Raw genomic sequence first — 17,129 nt, 5'->3', positions numbered from 1 at the left:
AGGAAATCAGAAAGTTGCAGAGGTACTTGCAGAATTCCTCATGTGCATTGCAGCTGGTGGAAAACAACGTAGCTTTTCCTCTTTTCCCATTTTCTAATTTTGCATAAGGGCCTCTCATTGGCATTCTCTACCCCAGAACTCTGCTGCAGGGATTCTTTGAAATGCAGATCCTAGATTGTAATTCCCTAAGATATAGATGATAGCATAAAGGGAGAATTTTGGAACTAAGCTGCAAATGGGCAGTCTGTACAGAACCCATAAGCAATATTAGATATGGGATCTTTTTTTGTCTTGATTTAAATTTTGAATTTTCTTAAGGTGCAGTTTCCAAAATTATTTAAAGAAGTTATGGTTCAATATTTCTGTTGTAAATTCCAAGTATAAGATTTAAATTTGCCATTTAGGAAAAGCCCTGGTATGGTGGCTCATGCCTGTTATCCTAGTGCTCTGAGAGGCTGAGGCTGGAAGATTGCAAGTTTGATCCCAGCCTGGACAACTTTGTGTCTTAGGAAGACAATTTCTCAAAATAAAAAATAAAAAGGATTGGGTATACAACTCAGTGAGAAGGCTCTGGGTTTAATTCTCAGTACCACAAAAAAATTGCATTAAAGCAACAGTTGCTTTTGAAATAAGAAAAAAACTTAATTAGTTTTTGAGAAACGCAAGAGCCTTACATTTTACTATATGTAAAGTTACTATATGTAACATTATGTAAACTATATGTAGTAACTATATGTAGACTCAGTGTATATGCAGCATTAATATGATTAGATGTTTAAATATGAGCCAAGGTTATGGGCTTCTAAGTTTACAGAAGTATTTATTGAAGAAACTTGTTCTTCATATTAGAAGAAATAAGAGTTCATAGCTCATTGGCTCTCTGTTTATTGCCCTATCAGCAGCTCTCTGTAGGATGAAATCCTCAAGGCTAAATGTATGTCATAGCTGCAATGTTTTAATTACACCTGCAAAGGTGTCAATGCTCTATTTTTATAACAGCCAGTACAAAAACTTAGGTCAGATAAACTAGGAGTCCTGGAGTAGAGAAACAAAGGAAGGTAAACAAGAAGGCATACCATGAATTTTATCTCTTTATTTTCCTTTCAATATCTGTAAATTGTATAATGTCAAGGCATTTTTTTCTATTTTCTTTAGTTCTGTATTTTCACATTAAGAATAGAATTTGATGTATGAAAGTTAATAAATATTTGTTGAAACAGATGAGGCCTGAGAATTAGCATTTTAAATATGTTTAAAATGGTTCGGAATCAGGTGATCCTAGTAATACACTCCAACAAATACTGGTCAAAATTATAGAGTCCCTTATGAGAAGTAATTTTGGAAGCTGAGGGAGGAGGATTGCAAATTCAAGCTCCCCCTGGGCAATTTATCAAGACCTTGTTTCAAAATAAAAAGGGGGTGGGTGGGACATGTAGCTCAGTGGTTGAATGCTCCTGGGTCCAGTCTCCAGCTCACCCCCCACCCCCAACCCCGCCAGCATTAACCATAAAAGATAATACTAATGTATTTAATTATACTAAAATAAAGAGCTTTTATTCACCAGAAGATACCATAAGGAGGGTAAAAAACAAGTTGGAAACTAGAAGAGGTAATTTGTGGCACATGCAACTGACAAAGGACTAATGATTTTAATTTTAGTATACGTGCTGCCAAAGTGAGCACTGGACTAATGATTTCAATACATAAGGTGTACCAACAAATCAGTAAGAAAAAGACAGGCAATCCACTTTGAAGATTTACAAAAGACTTGGACCGCCATTTCACAAAATAAATCCAAATAACCAATAAACACATGATAACATGCTCAACTTTACTGATAATCAAGGAAATGTAAATTTGAACCTCAAAGTCATAACCTTACACTTTCACTAAATTGGCAAAATTTAAAGATAAATATACCGATATTAACTGTTAGAGTAGAATGTATTAACTTGCTGGGGGAGGTTTAAATTGATAAAGCCATATTGGGAATGATTTCAGCACTTGGAAACTTGGTGATACTCCAGGAGCCAGCATTTTTCTCCCTAGGTATGTTCTAGAGAAGCCATTGCATACAGCATACACGTGCAAGGATGTTAATAGCAGTGTTATTTGTAATAGGACAATACTGGAAATAGCGAAAATTTTCAGCATCGTAAGAAAAAAAAGGTAAAATGAAATATTACACAGTAGTGATGATGAGCAAATTACTGCTAAACATCTGTAATATGATAAATCTTAAAACTTACTACTGAGTTAAAAACAAAGCTGTCACAACAGACTCCATATAGCAAAATACCATCTACAAAAGTGAATGAACAAAGCTTACTTTAATGTTTAGAAATACATACATGTGAGATAACACTAAAAAGCAAAAGAATGATATACACAGGTTTTAGCATAGTGGTTAATTCTTGTGGGAGTGTGAAAAGAGGCAGATAAGGAGATGTGGAAGTGGTATGAAGATTAATAAAGGGATGTTGGGAATATTCTGGTGGTAAAGTCATGCGGTATTTATTTTATTGTCAGGCCTCATAATTTATACATATGGACTTTTATTGACATGTCAGTAATAAATGAAAATATAATAACAAAATGATATCTAAATTAGGAAATTTACAGTTTGTACTTAACGAGGTTGAAAATTCCTTCAGGGTAAATGTTTGGCATAAACAAAATAATCAACAATGATTTGATGAATGAAGAATGTTATGATTTGTGGTGCAGTACTTGTAGAGTCCTTGAAAAATGTGATTAGAAGAGATTAGAGATTGATGCCATCTGCACTCATTTTACTATTTTGTCTTGATTTGCTTCAGATAGCATTTTCTCCCCATGTAATACAGCTAAACCACAGTCTTACTTCTCAGAAAATATCAAATTAATGATAGCTGAATTAATGTGCTTTTACTAATCTGCACAAAATTGATGACTATCTTGTGTAGAAACTCAGCATTTGGTTGAAGCATGTCCTAGAATGAGCTGATGGAAGGACTTAGACATAATTTATGCTGACAAAATTTTCTTCATGAGTTCCTTGTTCACTTGTTTAAAATATGAAGTTTTAAAATATGAAATATGAAGTTCACTTGTTTTAAATAAGAAGTCAAATTCTACATCCATATACCAAATATGGTAAGTGGACATGTTGACAGGAGGAAATAGGAGAAAACTTTTGAAAAAGGATAGTTTTCTATAGAATAATCTCACTCTTGCCCTTTATCCTAAAGAGATTCTTTTGTACCCCAAACAATAGAACCAAGATACTATACCTCTGACATGCAACATATAGACTTAAGTCATACTGGCCAGATTTAGGAGAGATAGAAAGACACATATAACACTTTAGGAGATTTTAAGGTCAGAGAGATTTAACAGCCAGAGGCTACTATTTGTCCTGAGGCTAGAATAATTTGTGGATGTGACAATGAAATCAGGGCAGACAGCAAAAGTATAAGGGACCTAGGGCCAAGGAAGTTTCAGATTTTGTGATCAGCAGCCCAAGAATGGGTACTCTAGTGATCTAAATTTTGTTTAGGGAAGTTTGTATCCTGAGACAATATTGCCAAGCTTGAGCTTCAGAGAATCATGAGGTCTTTCTGCTGTTGCAGTTAAGGAGAAGAATGAACCATCTTTCTAGGGGATGGAGAGAACGTGGCATCAAATGAGGGTACAAGGAAGGCTGGGCTTAGAGTAGAAGAGCACAGCACGCAAATGTGCAGAGGCCACTGAAGCAGCTGAGTAGCAAAATTGTATGTTTCAAAAAGATTTCTTAAAGAGTATTATGATTATCTCAGTTTTAGGACAGAGTACAAGAAGAGGAAGTCATAAAAATCTAAATAAATTTAAGATTGCAAATGAGATTAAAGTTTAGGTAAGGAAAATAGGCAGAATATTATATTCAAGAAATGCATCCATTTGTTTTTGTGGTCTGGATTTTTCCTTAAATAAGCAATAGAAGACATTGGAACTAATATAAAGACAGCCTCTTCTTCAGATGGTTTTATCTTAGGAAGAAATCTGGTGTTTAAGAAAGAGATGTTATTTATGATTGCTAGGTTGATGCTGAGAGTTGACATCTCTCCCTTGGATGAGCTCTTGAAGTTGGTAAAGCAATGGCAGCCAACCTTATTTCAAGAAGGTCCCCAACATTGTATGCACCAACAGTGACATGCATTGCCAGGGAGGATTCTTGGATCTAGAAAGTGTAATGCTGGGAGACTAAGTGTGGTTGATAAGTAGAGGTGGGTCCTTGATGGCATTATTGCTTTTACTGAGTATTGCCTTATATAGGCCGTTACTTTAAGATCCCAGGTGCACTAGGTATTCAATTGGCTCCTGTGGGTAAATTTAAAAAGGCTTGATAAACACCCTGTCCATTCTCTCTAAGATCTCAGGAATCTGTAGAATGACTCAGTGTCAGACACCAGGGAGGAGTAGTCTGAAAGCTCTGATGCAGTTTTAGGACCCCAAATAAGTTTGGAAACAGAAGGCAAAGGTTAATAAATGTTAAACGATGTGTAAGAGAAGTTAAAACCCTTGTTGTAAGGTACTAATCTGATGTTTGAATTCATTCTTAAAACAGAGAAGGTGTGATTGAAGAATGATACCAGAAGTGTTATATGATTTTATCTTAAATTCAAGATTTGTAAGGTGCCATGTCAGGAAATTTCAATATTCCAGTCTTGGGGAAAATGAATGTCTTTTCCTGAGATTAATCTTTTCTGCTTGAAGTCTGCAATTTGGGCATAGCTCATTGTCCTTGGGTTACAATGATAGCTTTATAATCTCATCTCACTTGGTCACAGTGCCCCTGCACTGGACTCGACAATGCACTGAGTAGACTTAAATGAAGTTCTGCTGACTGCACAGTAGAGAAATGATTAATAGCAAAACAGCCAGATCCGCCCAAAGTGATTGCACCATAGCTCATCTCAGTTTCTCACATTTTTTATTAAAATGCTAGATTGATTTTTCTGCTTTCACAGCTTCTTCAGTGTAAGGTGATGCATTTCTTGCCTGGCATCAGCAGCAGCCTGCAGTTATAAAGTGCAAGCCTGTTACTCTGTGTGCATAGAAAATGTGTGTTCCTGCCTGTGCTATATATAGCACAATAGTCCTGTACTTAGTGCTAAAAATCCAGATTTAGTTTTGCTTTCTGTGCTCATGATTCAGGTGGTCTCATGAAAAACTTCAGCCTTTTTGAAATTTTAAATTTTGCAACAGCAACATTTCTTTTGCCCTCATCACAGGTGTGTGAGAATACTTGGTCAGGGTTGCTCAGTGAACCAAGACTGGGGAGTAGTGGTGAGGATCACCAGGGCTGAGTCAAGCAGATCTTGCTTTGAATCCTGGTCTTGCCATTTACTCTGTGTGACTGTCATGAAAATACTTTGCTTCTCAGGTAACATTTCCTCATTTTTCTTGAAAATGGCTATTGTGAACTTCAAATGAGAAGGTATTTGTGTCAGAAGATCAACATTTTCAAATAAGGTGACAACTTGTCTTTGATAAGATATCTTTCAACATAAGGGAAAATCTGGTAACATATCTGACTTTAATTACTACCTTTCAGGTTTAAGAAGAGATGAGTTAAACACCTTTTAGGTAGGGTTGAAATTATCGGTTTTTACCTTTTCTTTACACCTTTTCTTTCTTCTTTTTCCAACAATTCTTGGGGCCCACAGTAGGCCTTAGTGAATGACATTAGGGGCTTTCAAATGAACCTTGCATTGACATTAAATGGCATCAGCAAATAATAGATGTTTTAGGTTGTTAGAGTTTTCCAAATTTTTATTGGAATAGAAACTCTTGTCCCTGAATGTGCTTCCATAAAGCATAGAAACTCGAAGTTATAGAAAAGCTACTGAAACTTCATTTAACAGCTATATCATGTTTCAGGTATTTTGCCTAATGGTACCCATTACTAAACTCTGAAGTAGTAGATTAATAATATAGCAGACCTGAAGACCAAGATACTTGAACATTGATAACTTCATGCAGGAAAGTCTAAGTTTTCTGTGTGTAGTTTCTAATTATACAGGCCCAAATAGAAAAGAAATCCTTGGGTATTTTGGAGGAAAACAATTCCCAATTTTAGTTATTAATGAAAAATTTATATGACTTGTGGGTTTAGCTGGAAAGGTAAATTGCCCTTTCCATCTCTCTGTAAGCTACTGTGAGACCAATTGTCTCCATACTTGCTTATACTGATGTTTACTACAGTTTTCCATCCCAGCTTGATCCGTGTAAAGTTGCTTTAACCTTTTCCATCTAAACTGTTTTTTGGCCAGTGCACCATAACCAGTATATAACATCAGCTGCTCAGACCAGAAACCCCACCAGGTTCTTGACTTGTTTTGTTTCTTCTCTTTCTATATTCAATCAATCAAACCCTGTTGCTTCTGTATTTTCTCTGATTTGTTCATGTTTCTGTATTTCACCCCTACTTTATTAATTCAGGCCAGTGGTCTCCAGAGCATAGCATGTGCAGTCAGGTATGTATGTAATTTAGCCTGTTGGGAGGGAGAAAGACAATATTAGAACTCTGTTTCTATTGATTTTTGTCCCATTTTATTCATTAGTTTTATTTATTAATATAATGATACAAATTTGTACTTTATACATAAATAAGTGAATACAGGACAAAGATGGATTGATCAAACTTATTTCACAGATGTGAGTACATGATAATATTTGAGTAACAGTGGTTTAGGTCTTCATCATTTCTTAACTACCTCTCTGCAATAGTCTTTGAATTAAAAACAAGATGCTACGTATTTACATGTTACTAAAATATAAATCTAACCATGTCTGTCTCTTGCTTAAAAACCTTCAGTGATCCCCAGGTTTTTCAGGATAAAGTCCAGTTATTAATGACCCCCCAAAATCATTCAAATGCCTCTTGATTCCTCCTCCAGCCTTTTCTCCAGCCATTTGGTGTGCTACCCTCTAAGCTGCAGCCTTTTGGAATCACATGTTCTCCAAATGTGCCTTTTTCTTCTCTCCTCTGCCCTGCCTTTTGGATGTGCACATCACTTTGGAAAACTCTCTGTATCTAGTTCAGTCTCTCTGCGAAGATTGACCTTCTCCTGTATATGCTTCAGATGTTAGTGTGGATGACACTTTCTCTAGAAACTTCCCTAATCTTCCTGACTGTACTCACTAGCATAATATAATATCTATGTTATACTTTTCTGCCTTTTTTCTCTCTCCTTGATTGAGGAGTAAGCTTCTTTTCCCAGTGTTTTATCCTGGGGATTTAGTAGAATGCTCAGCATGACTAGCTCAAATATTTGTCAAGTAAATAGATAAATTCATTCATATTGCCACCACATTAGTCAATAGTATAACTTTGATGACCCAGCCATTCTCTAAGATATATTACACATGTTCATTTATTCTACAGTTATTTCAAACTGAACACAGATTTTTATTTTCAAATAGTCTCTGTCACTGTAACCAGCCTCTATTTTATGGAAGATACCCCAACCTCCAAAGACAAAAGCGTGCATTGGTACTTTGAGAAATTATTTATATTATTCCAATTTTTCACAAAGAAGAATGGATGTCATAATTGTCTGTTATTTTTTTTTCTAACATGTGGCATTTTTTTCACTTTGGACAAAAAAGCATTACTAAGCTTGTTTTTTTTCTTGTAGTCATGGAAAGCCATACAAACCTGACAGAGGTATGTGTGATTTGTTTCCCCAACAGGGGTTGTTTCTCAGATTTCAGGATATTTTATCATTATCCCTGCATTTGTAATGCATCTGTGCCTTATGGTTGAATTCTATTAACAATGAAAAATAGTAGGTATGAATAAAGTCAGTAAAAAGAATAGGTTCACTATGAGAAAGTTAGATATCTAATAAAAACATGTCTCGAGTCTAATAGGATTTCTTGGAGACTTCAATGCAAGGACTGTTTGAAGTTTATAGTAGGGAAAAGAGACCACATGAGAGAATCAGCAACACTATATCTGGTCATATTTTGATGTTTAAGTTATTTATATCCTGTCAGAGTCTTAAAAATGATTTAGGATATCTTACAAACATCCATATAGAGTAGCATGATAAAATAAATTGAAAATAGGAAAGAAAAATGAGGGAAAAAGAAAACATAAGAAAGTACAAATGAGCCTGGAATCACCTTAGTTCAAACAGACAAGCCATGAAACCTTATGCAGCTCCCAGGGAAAGTTAGAGTGAATCTTCCTGTAGGTCAGAGAGTGAAACATGACCAACTATGCAATTCACAATGCTGGTAATATAATGAAAGCTCATTTTTTTCCTCCTTAAATTCTTTTATTGGTACATTTTAGGTATACAACACGTTTACATTTATCATTGGGTGCTTGTAACTGTACATGATGTATCTTGGTTCTTATTTTTTTTCCCATTACCTGTGTGCCCTTCACCCCCTCCACCCTTCCCTATTTACATAGATTTAATTTCCATTTTTTTCTTTTCTCATAATTTTTCCTTTCCAGAGAGCTCATTTTGAAATCTACTTAAAAATATTTTTCAGAAATTGTAGTAAAATATGTATTTATAATTTATCATTCTTATCATTTTAAAATTCAAAGTTAAGTCACTAAAGTATAATTATGTGCAAAAATCATGATTATTTATGTCTAGAACCTTTTCATCAAACGAAAACCTCATATGAATTGATTTGTCTTAAAAATATTTTTATGGCAAACATGATAAACAAGTTTGTAACCCTTATATTATAAAGTTACAAATAGAAGTAGTTGGAAACCCACCATTTTTATATTTCTATTCAAGTCTTTTGTAATTCTCATTGTTAAAAAGAATGATTTGGCAAAAGAGATGATAAATGGTGTCTTCCACCTCTAAAACAACCAGGAAAAACATTAGGGGAGAATTGTTTTATTTAAGTGATTGAGTTGGAAGGGCTTCTATGGAGAGATATTCATTAGGGAACTATTAATTTGGAGACCAAGAAAGCCTTGGATCAAGTTAGTTGACCAGTGATTTATAGTTAAGAATTACTGAACCATCTTATAATTTATCATAACCCCAAGGGTTAACTGAATTCCTACTGTTGGTAAGGTTACTCAGGTGAAGAAGACAAGGAAGCTATCTTGCTTACCCTGAAGGAAAAAGAAGCAGCAGTGAAGATTTGGAGAGCTGAAGCTGAAACAAATAGGACTCAGCCCCTGGGCATAAATTCAGATAAGCAGTTTTGAAGGATATACAGGGTTAAGGACTTTAAAATCAGTGTGCAGCACAATTTAAAATTAGACTCTGTGGTTTTTGTTTTCAGGTGCTAAGAAGAAAAGTTAGTTGATTTTTCTTTTTCAAATATTTAATTTGTATTTATAATAAAAGAGTAAGAGTGGGCATTTGAGTTTGAATAAGTAACACCGGTCAAGATACAGAAGCTTTATACAAGGGACTACACTCAAAATTATCTTTCTCATTGGTTTTTTGTTTTTCTCAGCCACACATCCAGTTATTGGATGAGCTCTGCTTGCCAGTATCTTTGGTGTTTTTTATCCATGAATTCCATTCTCATTGTCATGATCCTCATTCAAGCTATTTATCTGGATGACTATTGGAACTTTTCAGCTGGTCACCTACCTTTCCAATTCCTGACCAACTAATCCTTTCTTCAAACTTGCCAGAATAAATGTCCTGACAGACTGTCTGATTCACTCTGCTCATCTCATTCCTCTCTTCCTAAGCCTTTCACATAACAAATAAGTACTCTTGGCTGCCCATATCCATTGGCTCTACCTCTGCAGATTCAATCAATTACAGATGGAAAATATTTTTAAAAAATGTTCATCTATACCAGATATGTATGAATAACACAGCATAAAATTATTTATACAGCATTTATATTGTGTTAAGTATAATAATGTAGAGATAATTTAAAGTATATGGGAGGGGATGCAGACCAGAGTGGCACAGCTTCAGGCAGGTCCAGCCAGTGCCCTGCCCTGACCCTAGTGGCTTGGGCCTGTATGCCCAAGGGCCTTCCAGGAAAGGAGCAGCACAGGCCTATAAGCAACAGCCAGAGGCTCACCTCAATATCATCAATAAGGGCTTGGAGACCCTAGCCTGAAGCCTGTTCAGACATCAGGGACTGGGGTGTGCAGCCCCCAGCTATAGGCCCTCCCAGACAACAGAGACATAGTGGGGGAAGCCCTAGCCAGAGGCACACCTAGATACCATACCAAGTGTGCACAGGCCCCAGCCAGAGGCCAACCCAGACAACAGGTCAGCTCAGGGATCAAGAAAGCAACCATTCTGAGCCCAGGAATTGGTGCACTGGTGAGTAGCACAGAAAAGGCCGCTCAGTAGCTTGCTGAGAATTGAAGACCACTAGGTGAGCAAAAATTGCCTTAACAAAGGCAGGGCAGGCTGCATCTGTTGAAATAAGACGTGAAAATAAGTCTCAAAACTAGACTTCCAGATCACCTAAGGCAACCCCAAAAGGGCAACAGGATGGAACAATCTGATACTCAACCACCTGGAATCTCTGAACTGGCAACAAAAGGGGATTTGGAAAAAATGAAATTAGAAATAATTTCTCAGCTAACAACACAGATTGTGCCCATATAATGAAATCCCCAAATAGGAAACAAATGGAATCCATAAAACAGATGCAAACAGATTTTCAGGATATTAAAACCTCCCTTGAAAGTTTATGCAGTAGAATGAGCCAATGTGAGGACAGAATGTCAGATATGGAAGACAGGATTGTACTTAGTGACCTGGAAAAGAAAAATTTCTTAAACATAGAAAGGGATCTTGAGACATCAATCCAGTAGCTGCTAGACGATGCAAAGAAGAATAACATAAGACTGATCAGAGTCAATTGTGGGGAGCGGTGTCAGCCAAAAAGCTTCATTTTAATTTTACCCTTTGTTATAAATAGCCAGGAGACTATGTAATGGGGAACTGTGTCTCCACTAACTCTGATGTTTCCCTTTAGAGTTTGCCCTAGTAACAAGGTGAACCTTCTGTAACCCCAGGAAACAAAGTAGCCCATGAGGGCGAGGAGTGTCTAGAAAACTAGCAAACAATGAAGCAGGTGTTTTGGATAAAGGTCATGGTTAATAACCTAACTCACTGAGTGTAAGAGAGGTGAAAATAAGATTGCTTGCTTGGTCTTGGGAGCCCTCCTGACTCTGTCTCTTCTCTTGATTTTTCTCAGTCCTCCTTTCCCCCATTCAGGAACCTTTCGACTGGTGACGGCTGGTCCATCACAGTCAATGAAGAAACAGGAGAAAGTGCAGATGACATAAAAAAACTGTTCACAGAAGTAATGGCAGAAAACTTCCCAAGCAGGGAAAAAGAGCTTGATATACAGATAAGTGAGCGATATAGGACTCCAACTAGCCAGGATAAAAACTAATCTACACATAGCCATATAATAGTTAAAATTCCAGAAACCCAACAGAAGAACAAAATTCTACAAGCAGTTAGAGAAAAGAAACAAATCACATACAAAGGAAAGCCCATCAGAATCACAGCAGACTTCTCAACATAAACCCTCAAAGCAAGAAGAACTTGGAGTGACATATCTCCAACCCAGATTGATGTACCCTGCAAAACAACCTTTCAAAATTGATGGAGAGGCTGGGAGGTAGCTCAGTGTTTCTGCTGTCCACCTCACAATTGCAAGGACCCGAGTTTGATCCCCAGTACCAAAAACAAAATTGATGGAGAAGTAAGTTACTTTCATGACAAACAGCACCTAAGAAACTTCATGAATACCAAACCAGCACCCCAAGAAATTTTAGACAATATCCTAGGAAAAGACAAGGAGGAACACACCCCCAGGAAGCCCAGCAGAATGAATCCATCAGGCATGACAAAAAATTAAAACAAAAGGGGGAGAATACAACAAAAAGAAAAAGTAATGACAAGGATAAGTCAATACATATCAGTTATAACCATCAATGTTAATGGTTTCAATCACCAATCAAAAGAAATAGACTGGCAGAATGGATCAAGAACTAAGATCCAACAATATGTTGCATTCAAGAAACACAATTCAGAAAGAAACTCATAGACTGAAAGTTAAAGGGTGGAAAACAATACTCCATGGGACAGGAACCCCCCAAAAAGCAGGAGTAGCTATCCTCTTTGCAGATCAACTGTATTTCAAACCAGCACTGATTAAGAGACACAAAGAGGCACACTACATCTTTGTAAAGGGAACAATCCAACAGGAAGAGAAGATAATCATAAATAAGTGCACCAAACACTAGTGTGCCCAACCATATAAAACAAATACGAACAGACATGAAAAATCAAATGAGCACTAATACAGTACTAGTGGAGGACCTCAAAAGCCCACTGTCACAAATAGATAGATCAACTAGACAAAAAATAAACAACAAAATACTAGAACTCAGTCAAACTCTTGAACAAATGAACTTAACACATGTTTACAGGGTGTTCCACCCCAGAAAATCAGAATACATATTTTTTTCAGCTGCACATGGGTCATTCTCTAAAATAGACCACATACTCGCTCATAGAACATGTTTAAAAAAAGTGCAAAAGAATTGAAATTATCCCTGTACATTATAGACCATAGTGTGATGAAATTGGAGATCAATAGCAAAAGAATCATCAAAAATTTCATAAACACATGGAAATCAAACAACACACTTCTGAATAACCAATTGGTTACAGAGGAAATTAAAGAAGAAATCTGACAGTTCATTCAATGAAATGACAATGACAAAACAACATATTGGAATCTATGGGACACAATGAAAGCATTTCTACGTGGGAAATTCATTAGCAGTGAATACTCATATTAGGAAAGTAGAAATAGAATGCAGAAGATCACCAAGAAGATCATGCACCCTGACCAAGTGGGATTCATCCCAGGGATGCAGGGATGGTTCAACATACACAAATTGATAAAAGTAATACATAATGTTAATAGAGCCAAGGACCAAAACCATATGATCACCTCAGTAGATGCAGAAAAAGCATTCCACAAAATCCAAAATGCATTCATGATAAAAACTCTACAAAAAATTGGAAAAGATGGTCTCTATCTCAACCTGATAAAAGCCATCTATGAAAAAACCAACAGCCAATATCATACTAAATGGTCAAAAACTGAAATCCTTCACACTAAAATCAGGAACAAGGCAAGTATGTCCACTATCATTACTCCTGTTCAATATAGTTTTGGAAACATTAGCCACAGCAATTAGAAAAGGGAAAGAAATAAAAAGAATATAGATAAGAAATGAAGAAGTTAAATTGTCATTATTTGCAGATGACATGATACTCTCTATAAAATACCTCAAGAACTCCATTAAAAGTCTTCTAGACTTAATAACCAAATTCAGTAAAGTAGCTGGATACAAGGTCAACACACGAAAATCAATAGCTTTCCTCCACACAAACAGCAGACTCACTGAGAGAGAAATGTCGCAAACAACTCCTTTCACAATAGCATCCAAAAAATTGAAATACCTAGGAATCAACCCAATGAAAGAAATCAAAGAATTCTACTCTGAAAACTATAGCACTCTGAAAAAAGGGATCAAAGAGAATATCAGAAAATGGAAAGACATCCCTTGCTCCTGGGTAGGAAGAAAAAACATAGTGAAAATGTTCATACTTCCAAAACTGCTCTATAGATTCAATGCAATCCCAATTGAAATTCCAGCAGCAAACTTCATGGATCTTGAGAAAACAATCCAAAAATTTATTTGGAACAAGAAGAGACCCAGAATAGCAAAAGCAATTCTAGGCAATAAAGACAAGGTAGGGGGTATCAGAATCCCCAACCTGAAACTATGCTACAAAGCTACTGTGATAAAAACAGAATGGTACTGGCAGAGACACAGACTTGAGGACCAGTGGAACAGATTAGAAGATACAGAAACAACTCCAGACACACTCAGCCACCTCATCGACAAAGGAGCCAAACACCTTCACTGGAGAAAAGATAGCCTCTTTAATAAATGGTGCTGGAAAAAATGGGTCTCAACTTGCCAAAGATTGAAACTAGAGCTATATCTCTCACCATGCACTGAACTAAAATAAAAATGGATTAAAGATCTAAATATTAAAACAGAAACACTGAACTGACTGGAACGGAGGTTAGGCAGAGCTCTTGAAGACATTGGCATAGGAAGAGATTTCATGAATAAAACCTCAGTTGCCCGTGAACTAGCACAAACCATCAACAAGTGGGATCTCTTCTTATTAAAAAGCTTCTGCACAGCAAGGAAAACCACCTACAGTGGGAAGAGAAAACCCACAATGTGGGAAAGAATTTTCACCTGCTGTTCCACAGACAAAGGTCTACTATCTAGAATATAAATCAGACCTCCCAAACTTAAAGACCCAATCCAAAAATGGGCATCTGAAAGGAACAGACATTTCTCAGACAAAGAAATAGAAGTAGCAAATAAACATATGAAAAAACATTAAACATCACTGGTCATTTGAGAGATGCAAAAGAACACAATGCTGAGATTTCACCTCATCCCAGAAAGAATGGCTGCTATCATGAAATCAACCAATAATAAATGCTGGAAGGGCTGTGACAAAAAATGAAGACTTCTCCACTGCTGGTGGAAGTGTAGACTTGTGCAACCACTGTGGAAATCAGTATGGAGATACCACAAAGAACCAAGATTAGAGGTCCCATTTAACCCAGCTATTCCCCTACTGGGTACCTTCCCAAAAGAATGAAAAGAATCATACCACAGTGATATATGTACACCCATGTTTAGGGGCATAGTTTGTAATACCTAAGACATGGAAATGGCCCAACTGCTCAACTGGAGACTGGATAAAGAAAATGTGTGTGTGTGTGTGTGTGTGTGTGTGTGTGTGTGTTTTGTAAAATGGAATACTACTCAGCCATAATGAATGAGAAACTAGAGACATTTGTATCTAAATGGATGCACATTGAGGCAATACTCTTAAGTGAAATAAATAGGACCCATGAGTAAATACCAAATAGTTTCTCTGGTGTGAGAAACTGAAAGTGTAAACAAGAACTAAAAGGTATAATAGATAATGTGAAATAGGAAGAAAAGGGGCAAAGGGGAAGTGGGAAGGGTAGGGGAATGGAAAACAGTGAATGGATTAATATGAGAAAATGAAAAAATGGAAGCAAAGTCTTTGTAAATAGTGAGGGGTGGAAGGGTTGAAGGGAGGGCAGGGGGAATGGGGAAAAAATAAGAACCAAGACAGATTACATAAAGGTACAAATTTCCAAAGATGAATGTCATTATATTGTATACCTAAAATGTACCAATAAAATTAATAAAAAATGTATATGGGAGTATTTGTGTAGGCTAAGTGCAAATACTATGATATTTTATATAAAGAACTTGAGTTTCTGTGGGTTTTGATACCCATGGGGAGACCTAGGATCAGTCTCCTGCAGGTACCAAGGGATGATTGTGTGATAAAGCCATCAAAAATAGCAGAGAAGAAAAGATATTAACAAGGTGTGCTCAGACATTATATTTACTTAGAAAAACATCCACTTAAATCCTCACCAAATACTATAATTAACTGCAGAAGTATTAATGACATAATAAGAATACTGAAAACATAAGTGAACATTTTTTGTTCATTGAAGGTTAGGTAAAGGATTTTCTAGTGGGTGGAATCACACACACACACACACACACACACACACACACACACACACACACACCCCAACCAGATTTATTTGACACTATAAACATTAAAATTCTCTAGGTCAAAATATCATAAACAAAAAGGTCTGCACAAATTTGGTTAAAGAACATAATTAATACAAGGCTCTGCCTTTTTATTCTCTAGCTTCAGCCACCTTCACTTAATGGCATTTAATAGACACAGCCCCTTCCTGAGTGTGCTGTTCCTTCTGGTTGTAATGCCCTTCTTCACTTCCTGCCATTACTGACTGTTTTCTCTTCTTTAGATCTCAGGTCAGTTATCATTGTCCTGAAAAGGTTTACTCTGTAACTGGCTCTAATGCACCCAGCTTTTTCCTCACCATTCAGGAACTTAACTCTGTCACATTACTTGTTTTGTGTTCTTCATAACTGTTAACACTAGCCAAAATGTCTTATCTCATTTGTTTGTGTTATCTACCTTCTATAAGTCACATGAATCTATGGACCTTGTCTGATATGTGTATGTTCATATACACTTGAAAGACCTTACTTGAATGGGTTACGAGACTCCTGGAGAGGTGATTAGGTTGTGAAGACGCTGACCCTTTGATGAGTTCATAAGTGTATTAGGAGGTGGGGCCTAGTTGGAGAAAGTGGGTCATAGGGACCTGACTTTGGGGATATATCTGGCCCCTGGCCCCTTCCTGTCTGGCTCTTTTTCTGTGCCCTGCTTCCTGGCTGCCATGAATTGAGCAATTTGGCTTCACCATGTCCTTCCAACAGGATCTTTCTGCGTTGGAGCACTTGGACATGGACTGAAACCTCTCAAACTGTGAGCCAAAAATAAACCTTATCTGGACTGGGGATTTAGCTCAGTGGTGCCACTGCCTGCCTTACAAGCATAAGGTCCCAAGTTCGATCCCCCATACCAAAAAAACCCCCAAACAAAACAAAACAAAAAAACCCTTATCTCCTTTAAATTGTAGGTGTCAGGTATTTTGTCTCAGCAAAAGGTAAGCTGACTAATGCAGCATGTAACAAAATGCAATTAGATGGAGTTATTTCTAGGTAAAATTTCTGGGTGATGATTAAATTTTTGTTTTTGAAAACTTTTCTATCTTCCTAAATTTTTCTAAAATGAGTATGTATTATGTTGCTTGTCAAATAATAAATAAATGGTATTTTGTGGAAGCCACATTTTATTGAATGATAGCATTGATAATATCAGTTTGTTAATCTCAATTAGCATTGACAAAGATGGTAAACTATGCATCCTATAAAGAAAAGAAATTTCTAGCAATCAGAGTGTCAGATGCATCCTCTTGCAGTATTCACACATTTAGCACATCCAGTTAGCATAACTGAATAATATGGAAATTGGGCCCCAAACCAACTATCTAAATTGGATCTTTTAAGTTTCTATAATTAAACTCTTCAAAAGAAGGAGAAAAATATCAAGCACTATTGCCTAGTTTCAAGAAATAATTGCCAGGGG

The 17,129-nt window shown here is 36.5% G+C and overlaps 1 long non-coding RNA gene across 2 annotated transcripts in view; it reads left to right on the top strand.

Annotated features, from left to right (window-relative positions):
* LOC147825810 (uncharacterized) overlaps positions 1-17,129 on the top strand; it is a 364,844-nt gene that overhangs the window by 132,660 nt on the left and 215,055 nt on the right. The window contains exon 4 of one of the 2 annotated variants that reach the window (XR_015440150.1): positions 11,191-14,868. The exons of the other annotated variant lie outside the window; for it this stretch is intronic. This is a non-coding gene — a long non-coding RNA (uncharacterized LOC147825810). Of the gene's footprint in view, positions 1-11,190; positions 14,869-17,129 lie in introns of those variants that run through there. 2 annotated transcript variants of the gene reach the window in all.

The sequence above is a fragment of the Heterocephalus glaber genome, unplaced genomic scaffold (genome assembly GCF_053883595.1).
Source record: "Heterocephalus glaber isolate CG9 unplaced genomic scaffold, H.glaber_assembly_v1.0 deba00001481, whole genome shotgun sequence".
Taxonomy (NCBI): Eukaryota; Metazoa; Chordata; class Mammalia; order Rodentia; family Bathyergidae; genus Heterocephalus; species Heterocephalus glaber.
Note: the sequence above shows the minus strand (reverse complement) of the source record. Positions and strands in the feature narration are given on the sequence as shown.